This window comes from Aplysia californica, unplaced genomic scaffold (genome assembly GCF_000002075.1).
Source record: "Aplysia californica isolate F4 #8 unplaced genomic scaffold, AplCal3.0 scaffold00110, whole genome shotgun sequence".
Classification (NCBI taxonomy): Eukaryota; Metazoa; Mollusca; class Gastropoda; order Aplysiida; family Aplysiidae; genus Aplysia; species Aplysia californica.
In genome coordinates, this window is record NW_004797380.1 from 102,017 (window position 1) to 110,159 (window position 8,143).

An 8,143-nucleotide genomic window follows, 5' to 3' on the forward strand; every position below is an offset into this window, starting at 1 on the left:
AGGGTTCAAAGCATTGCTCCTCACAAAGTCACTAGTGCTTATAAAAATCTCAAAGTCAAAACCGAATTTGCAAATGATAAATAGAGCAAAGTCCATACGTCTACTGTGTCTCCTCCCATACAATAGTTGTCTGTTGAGCATAAATAAATTTATTGATTGCAAAAATTTATGTTAATTTGTTTGTGTACATTTGGGGGGGGGGAGAGATTTTCGTTTTAAAAAATTGATAGCTATGCACTTATTGCTTGAAGAATCAGTAGCTGGTTAAAAAAAGGTTAAATATATCTGTGACCAGTGTTAAATACGGCTAACGTAGGAGCTTCTCTTAAATGCAATGGGAGGATATTCCACACTAGGGGAGCAGTTCTTTGCCCTTTGTTTCCCCCAAATTAATCCATTCATCTTTAGCCTTTACTAACCCGTCCATTTTCAAACAAACCAAACCAATGATATTCTTGGTACAGAAAAACAGGTTTCAGTTTTCGTAGACTTGCGCTGACTCTGAAAAGGACCTTCAATCGCTTCTAGATACCGCTGTAACAGAAAGTGAACGTAAAGGACTGTTGTTGCATATAAAGAAAACAGAAGGCCTGGTAATATACAAAAAGCAGCAAATCCTATTTGTAATCTCGTTAGCAAAGGCGAAAAGATTAAACAAGTCCAACAGTTTAAATATCTGGGGTATATAATAGTATCTGATGCCAAATGTTCCACAGGAATAATACGGAGGATTACAATGGCTAAGGCTAGTTTCAATAAAATGAGCCCAATCCTGTAAAATAGAAAAATGTCAATGACTACCAAAATGAAAGCTCTGAAATGCTATGTATAGTCAACCCTTCTATATGGCTGGGAATGCTGGACAATCACTAAAAGCAATATTAAAAATTAAAAGAAGCAGCAGAAATGTGGTTTCTTTGGAGACTGCTGAGAATATCGTGAAAGTAAAATAAATCAAATGAGGTAGTGCTTGATGAGGCCCACGTGGGACGCTCACTGTTAAAAACTATCAGGAAATGACAAATGCAGTTTTTGGACACCTAAATAGATATAAAGGTCTTGAACATCTAGCTCTCACAGGCAAAATTGAAGGCAAACGAGGCAGGGGTAGGCCCAGAGCAACCTACTCAGTTAAGCGAAACAAATGGGCAACAAGGAAAGATCAGGGAAATGTAGCTTTTTAGGAGCATCCGAGCAAAGGAATGAATGGAGAACCATGATCGCAGAAGTCTGCCGGCGATCTGGCACTGAATCATAATGATGATGATGGTGGTGATGATGATGATGACGATGATGATGAGATTTGTGCAGGAAAACAGAGGTTCAAAAAAATAAAGAGGCCGTCCTTTTAAAAAATAAAACTGATCTGTGCTAATAACTTTTGAAAGAAAACTCCAGTGTATTTCGAATTTTGACACTAGACATGTTTCTTTCGTCTTAATAGCACTTTTTAAAAATGCTTCGCGTCTAACTACCACTGGGCGATTATAAATAAACCTTCCAGTGTGGGCTCTTGGCCTTATATGAAAATGAAAAATAAATCGAAACCAAAATCTGTTATGTTAATGAAACTTCGCTTGTTTTAATAGTTTTGTATTGTGAACTTTGTGACAGCTTTATTTCAGGCCTTGAAAAAAAACATTTACACGACGTGCCCTTTACGAAATTAATATTGTAAGAAATATGGACTGTGTCGTTATTACGCCGCTGATAAGGCAGAAAAGGGCCCTTCGTCCCGGGGAGATTTGCCTTTAGATATGACGCGGTGACTCCAAAGGAAATATTATTACCAGGAAAGACGAATGGAGATTGTTGTAGTTTTATAATAATCTCAACTTTAAAGGAATCACAAGTTAAAAGCACAGTTTTATTCTTTTTAAATTAATAGTTTATGTACGTGCTTCTTCGAAAATATACAATGATCATGTGAAAAAGGGATGGGTTCCAATATTATAGGGAATGGATCTCCGTATTTATTCTTTCATTAAGTTGATGGTGTCCTTGTGTACGCAGTTCCTTTTTTGCAGAGATAGCGTTTTAATAACTTGAAAAATCTTTTAAGAAATATCTTTTTTGTTTAAATTGTTTGAAGTATTGGCCTACCTGGAATGTTCAAGATCCGCAAACAGGTGGTGAAACTCTTTAATGAGCCGTTGAATATAACTTCAGGCGTAGATTGATCACTTTGCGCACGATGAAATGTCCGTGTCTGAAACTCCGGGAATGATTTCTCCGCCGAAATCGAAGCTTGCACTGAACAACCGAGATGACGTGACACTGTTTTTGATGGCGCTAGATAGGTGTGACTCGAGGGCGCTACAATTGTTTTGTTGGGGGTTTTTGTGCCCTGGATACGCGAGGGTTTTTTTGTGTATGGTGATGGTTATTAATTTGGCATGTTGCACGAGTGCAAGAGGGTTGTTATTGGAGACAAGTGTTTGTGCACGGGGTTTTGGGGTTTGTTTGTTTGTTTGCGGTTGTTGTTGTTTTTTTGGTTGTTTTTTTTTTTTTTGGTGTGTTTTTTGGTTGCTTTTGTTTTTATTTTCGATTTCTTTTTTAAAATCTTTCTTGTGTTATTGTGATATCTCGTGTAAAGGCAATTGATATGATGGAAACCCGAGCATTGTACCGAAGACAACTAGGTTTCTCTGTACAATTGTCTAATGTGGTGCTGGACTGCGCCTGTGGCACTGTTATTGGACCTAGCGGGGTTCCTGCTGAATAATTCCTGCTGCTCTCGCATTAGCTCTTAACATGTGTGTATCCTCACTCCGGCCGTTTCTTGCGTTACGGGCGCTTCGTCATCAATCGTGAATTAATGCTCTCAATGACTCCTTTGTCATATCGCTGTTTTGTCGTTGTGGCTCGGGTTGCTGGTTTCTGACTACACTGCTGCTTCCGCGGTCTTTCTTAGTTCCATTCACAGCCAATGACATTGTTGGTCTACTACTTTTATATTCTACTCCCATGAATTTTACACTATGTTTGTGGGGGTTTTTCCCGCCTGTTCTGCCTGATTTATTATTCCCACCTTCTAACCTGTCTAACTATCTACCTACCTACCTCATATTATATATCTATCTACCTATCTATCTATCTATCTATCTATCTATCTATCTATCTATTTATCTATCTATCTATCTATCTATCTATCTATCTATCTATCTATCTATCTCTCTATCTATCTATTTGTCTATCTATCTATCTAGCTATTTGTCTGTCTTTCTGTCTCTCTATCTATCTGTCTGTCTATCTATCTATCTATCTATCTATCTATCTATCTAATTATCTATCTATTTGTCTGTCTTCTTGTCTCTCTTTTTTTTTTTAGTAGAGTGTTTTACGGCGCTCGCAACTGCATAGGTCATATGAGCGCGCGGGACACGCCTAATATTTTCAGTTGGTAGGAAATTTTGAATTTTGCCCGGGTGGCGGCCGAAGCCTAATCTTATCGATTTTAGACCACCAAGGGATCTTTAACGTGCGCAACTTGCACACGGGCCCTCCGTGATTTTTCGCCCTTGTCCGAGAAGGCTAGGTGTAGATCTTTCCTACCAGAAGATCAGGGGTGTGGCTGAAAGACTGCAGTAAGAAGAAGCGAAGGAGTAGCAGTAGAAAGGCTGCAGAAAGAATCAGGAGCCCAGAGGAAGTGGCAAAGGAGGTGACGGGGTGAGGGCAGAAAGTGGAGACGAAAGCAGAAGACAGAACATTGCTAAAGATTAGGAAATGAGGTAAAAGGAGACAAATTTAGAGAAGAAAATTTTTCGGTCGCTACCCGGATTCGAACCCGGGACCTTTTGAGTGAGAGGCCAACACCTTAACCTCTAGGCCACGAGAGCCCTCCTTGTCTCTCTATCTATCTGTCTATCTATCTATCTATCTGTCTGTCTGTCTGTCTGTCTGTCTGTCTGTCTGTCTGTCTGTCTGTCTGTCTGCCTATATGTGTATGTGTGTGTATGTTTGTATGGGTATGTATATAAATGACTTCCAGATATGTGGTTCAGCTGTTAAACAGCCGCGAACCAATGGGGAATATTCCCGGAGAGTTCAGGAGAACCCTGTTGGCACAGTTTGTTCATTCAAAACCCAAATGCAGAAGGGACGATCGTGGCGCCCAAACTCCTTCTAAGGCCTCCTCTGTCTTTTGGGTAGTCACGTACTGAGAAATGCTAGCCGGGCCAAATACTCAAAACGGCAGGCCTGTGGAGAAACGGCAACTGTGTAATGTCCAAATAAAACAAAGAAAGGAAAATACGTCTTTTCTCAAATAAAAGAGGCTATGAGGTCCATGATCCAGCTCTGAACTCCTTGGGTGGTCGGAACTGCCGTGGGTGGTCGGAACTGCCGTGGGTGGCTCGCGGTGCCCGATCGTCCTCTATAGTGCGGTAAAAAATTCGTGGCGAAACTTATACTCAAATGTCTCTTAACGGGTGAATCAATGTCACCGATACTTTGCACAGCAGTTTGTATCAGTTTATCTGAACTTACTCATATTTTTCCACAACAACGGAGGCCAGATTTAAAACATTTTCTTCATAAATTTTAAAAATACTATAATACTCCGTCATGCAAAAAATATGATTGTTCACAGCACTTCCCGCTTCTCACATACATTTTGTATACGTATGTGGCCTATACCGCAATTCACCAAAGACATTTTAGTGGCAAAACGTGTCACAAGAAATGAATTTTGTAGTGAACACTTTTTTGCACTAACGGTTCTCAAAACATGCATTCAATAAGCATAATGTTGCGATTAGAAAAAAATGACAGACTTGCTTTGTAATGCGATATTCCCCCCTGCTGTAAACCTTTAAAAATCTGCAGAAACCACTCACTTGGATCTTTTATTATGTTTATTAAGGAATTTTCTAGAATTCAGCTAAAAGTTGCTAACAAAAATATTGTTCTGTTAAAACAAATTGGTACACGTCATTGTACAAAACCTGGGTAGCCAATGTTCGATAGTTGAGGAGATATTTAGCAATACGTTGCGCCACGAATTTTTGACCGCACTATAGTTGAGGACAGCAAACCAAGATCAAGGTTGACGCCACTTAAAACTGCCCCTTGAAATGTCAGAAGAGTGTATCAGGCAAACTAGATATAATTCAGAAAATGGATAAGGTGAAATTGAACATTTTGGATCTTTCAGGAGCAAGATGGAAAGAGTAAAGTTTGGTCAAATCAAGGAGTAAAATAATAGTACATTCAGGAGGACAAGCCCATCTAAAGAGGTGGAGAAATTGTATTTGACGAGGCAATAGTTAAAAGTGTCAAACGATGTGTTGGAGTTTCAGACAGAGTAATTGCCGCTAAGCCAGAAGAGAAACCATTGGACCTGTGAATAATTCAATATGCATGGCATATACTAGGGTATATGCAGGTATGTACCAGCACTGGAGCATCACAATGAGGTAGTAGAGAACTTATCTGATTTATGAATACAGCAATTAAATAATTTAAGTCTCTGGATAGTTATAAGGGACTTCAATGCAAAACTATGAGGCACGTGGACAGGAGATTATATTGGAGTAAGAGGGATAGGTGACAAAAGTGGACACAGTCGTCTCGTAGAATAGTTCGAAGAAAACGATTTCGTGAACTTAAATCCCTGGTATGAGAACCATCTAAGACGGTACACTTGGAAGCGCCTTGAAAACTAAATCGACTTAATACTTGGACAGAAACTTTTCAGACGTACATGATACAGAAAAGTGGACATCAGTTTGACAAGTATCATGGGCTTCGTTGTTTTCCCTTGTGTCTTCACAATTATGTTTCCACATAATAGCAGACTTAACTACAAGGGACCAAGAGAGATTGCAGTTTAAATCTGACATTCATTTATGAAACAAATGACTATTATTCTTGGTGAACTTATGAAACGCTGTTTCTTCAATACCTGCAAAATATGTTATCCTGGGTGGTACGGTACCTCTTGAGCCACATTAAGAATGGTATGGATGAGGTATAGCTCCGAGAATCGAACTCACTTACGTGCATCGTGCCTTTCGTGCTCCGACCACTTTTGCGTATCATGGCAGAGTTTTGTTGAGCCCTTTTTATGCAATCTCTGTGCCTAAAACGAGGTTACTCCGATGACCACAGGACGTGTTGCCTTTTATATTCCACAAGTTCAATCCTATGATTAGTCCTCACAGTTTATCCATTATACATTGAGGTCGTTAAATACGTTGCCTCATCTGATAAATCGATAAAATGCATGTATCGCCTATTGTCAAAGAAAGCAACACTGTTACACACCTGGATGAGTCTAACGATTGAGTGAGTTGCGGTGTTGTTTACTGCAAGTCATGGGGCGGGGGAAAGGGGGGGGGGAGCGCTCACTTCCTTAAGAATGTTATGTCTTGGATGATGTAAGGCTAAAACGAGAAAGGAAGAAAGTCACTTGGAGTGTCCGGAAACTTGGGAAGAGTGCCCTTGCCCATAGTTCTAATCGAATGGTGTCGTTTATGTTGTCGGTTTTTTAATTGGTGTTTTGGTTTGTTTGGAGGTTTGTTTGTTTGTTTTTTTTCTGTTTTGAGATAGTTTGTTGGTTGATGTTTTTTCCAGTTGTATTTGGGTTGAGATTTTTGTTTGTTGTTGTTTTTTCTTCTCTTTTTGAGGGGTTGTGGGTTCTTTACCCCATTGTTTTGAGTTTCTTTTTTTCCCTACGCTTTGTACTCCCGTTGCCTCTTTTTGCCGCTATTGAATATTCGATCATATTTTGTGTGTGTATGTGTGTGCGTGTGCGCGCGCGTGCGTGCGGGTGTGTTATGCATTCGTGAGATATTTTGACGACTGATTTAGAAACTGAGTTTTGCCTGTCAGTTTAAGGCTGTTGTCAGTCTTTGTACACAGGGAGAAGTTTTTTAAGCAGCTAATTTTCCTCCTCTTCAGTCTCCATTATTGTATGCTGCTTGGATCTCTTCTAAATAGGGTATAGAAACCAGCGCCTCGGGTGTAGCAGTTAGACGCTTTGCTGTCTGTCGCTGGAGACCCGAGTTCGATTCCCGAGAAGGGAAAAATTCTTATCGAGTATTTCGATCTTCCTGCGTGGATGTTGTATTCCTCTCAGTCGCAGTTGGCAGGCCCATCTCATAAATCGTCTAAATTGTGTCGACACGGTGTAAAACCACCTAAGTTTTTATAGGAAATCACGTGACATTTTAGTTTTTCCCTCACGCCAGTTTCTCCAGACATCGAAGGGATCCACAGTTCCGCCGGCGTCTGTAGTTCAATGGCTGGGCTCTCGCAGCGCTCGCAAAAGACGTGATTCCTCGCGGAAAAGGGCATTTTGTAGAGTATATCCGTCTTCCTGCTGGGAGGCATCCTTTATTTTCCGACGTAGCTCTAGCAAGGCCTAAGCACCTTCCTCTAAAATGTTCTAAATCGTACATTGGGGCGTAAACATTTATGACATTGACGTATCCAGTAATATAGGAGAGAAGATATAGAAAACCAATATGCGGTGAGGGGGGGGGGGGTTCTCATTTTTTTTAAAGAGAAAAAATGGGGGGATGGCTCCCTTTGGTGGACCTACAACACCGACGTAAATAAGTACCATTGAGGAAGAACCTGACGCAGAGGGTCACCTCCGCAGAACTCCTGCCAGCTACCTCCTTGTCGGTTTATCCCCCCCAAAAATACATTCAAATCCTGCCTCTTGACGGACGTGGATCTGTTGGAAGGGCGTTAGACCCGCTCATTTGCCAAAATCGCTCCCATGGGAGAAGAGTTGGGGGAGGGGATGGTGCCATCAATATTAATTTCCGTCAAAGGATGCCGACGATCTTTCTGTAAATTGTAAGGCCGAGGCTTCCTTTCAATTAGAATTTTAAATTTTTCATGACTTTCCATTCTCTGACTGGTCAGTCACATAGAAGATAGACGTTACTCGGAGACTTGGGTCTCTGAAAGAACTCAGCTATGTTCAAATGGACCTAAAATTCTATACCGTGCCGTGCGGTTGTATCCTTATTGTTTCTTATTTCCAGCCTCCCAGTTGCCACCTTCATTACTACCATTTTATGTGTGGGCACCCTTGCGTTGTATTGTTATTTTGTCATATGTACATGTATGTTTGTGTGCAAGGTTTTATTGTTTTTATTATTGTTATTATTATTATTAGATAAATGCT

At 40.4% G+C, this 8,143-nt stretch overlaps 1 protein-coding gene across 1 annotated transcript in view; it reads right to left on the reverse strand.

The window, feature by feature from the left end:
* Positions 1-2,272, reverse strand: part of LOC101845680 (amiloride-sensitive sodium channel subunit gamma) — a gene marked incomplete in the record, with an annotated part of 11,536 nt that extends 9,264 nt beyond the window's left edge. Inside the window, 1 exon segment of the mRNA XM_035969047.1 lies at positions 2,104-2,272.
* Between the last annotated feature and the right edge of the window lie 5,871 nt (positions 2,273-8,143).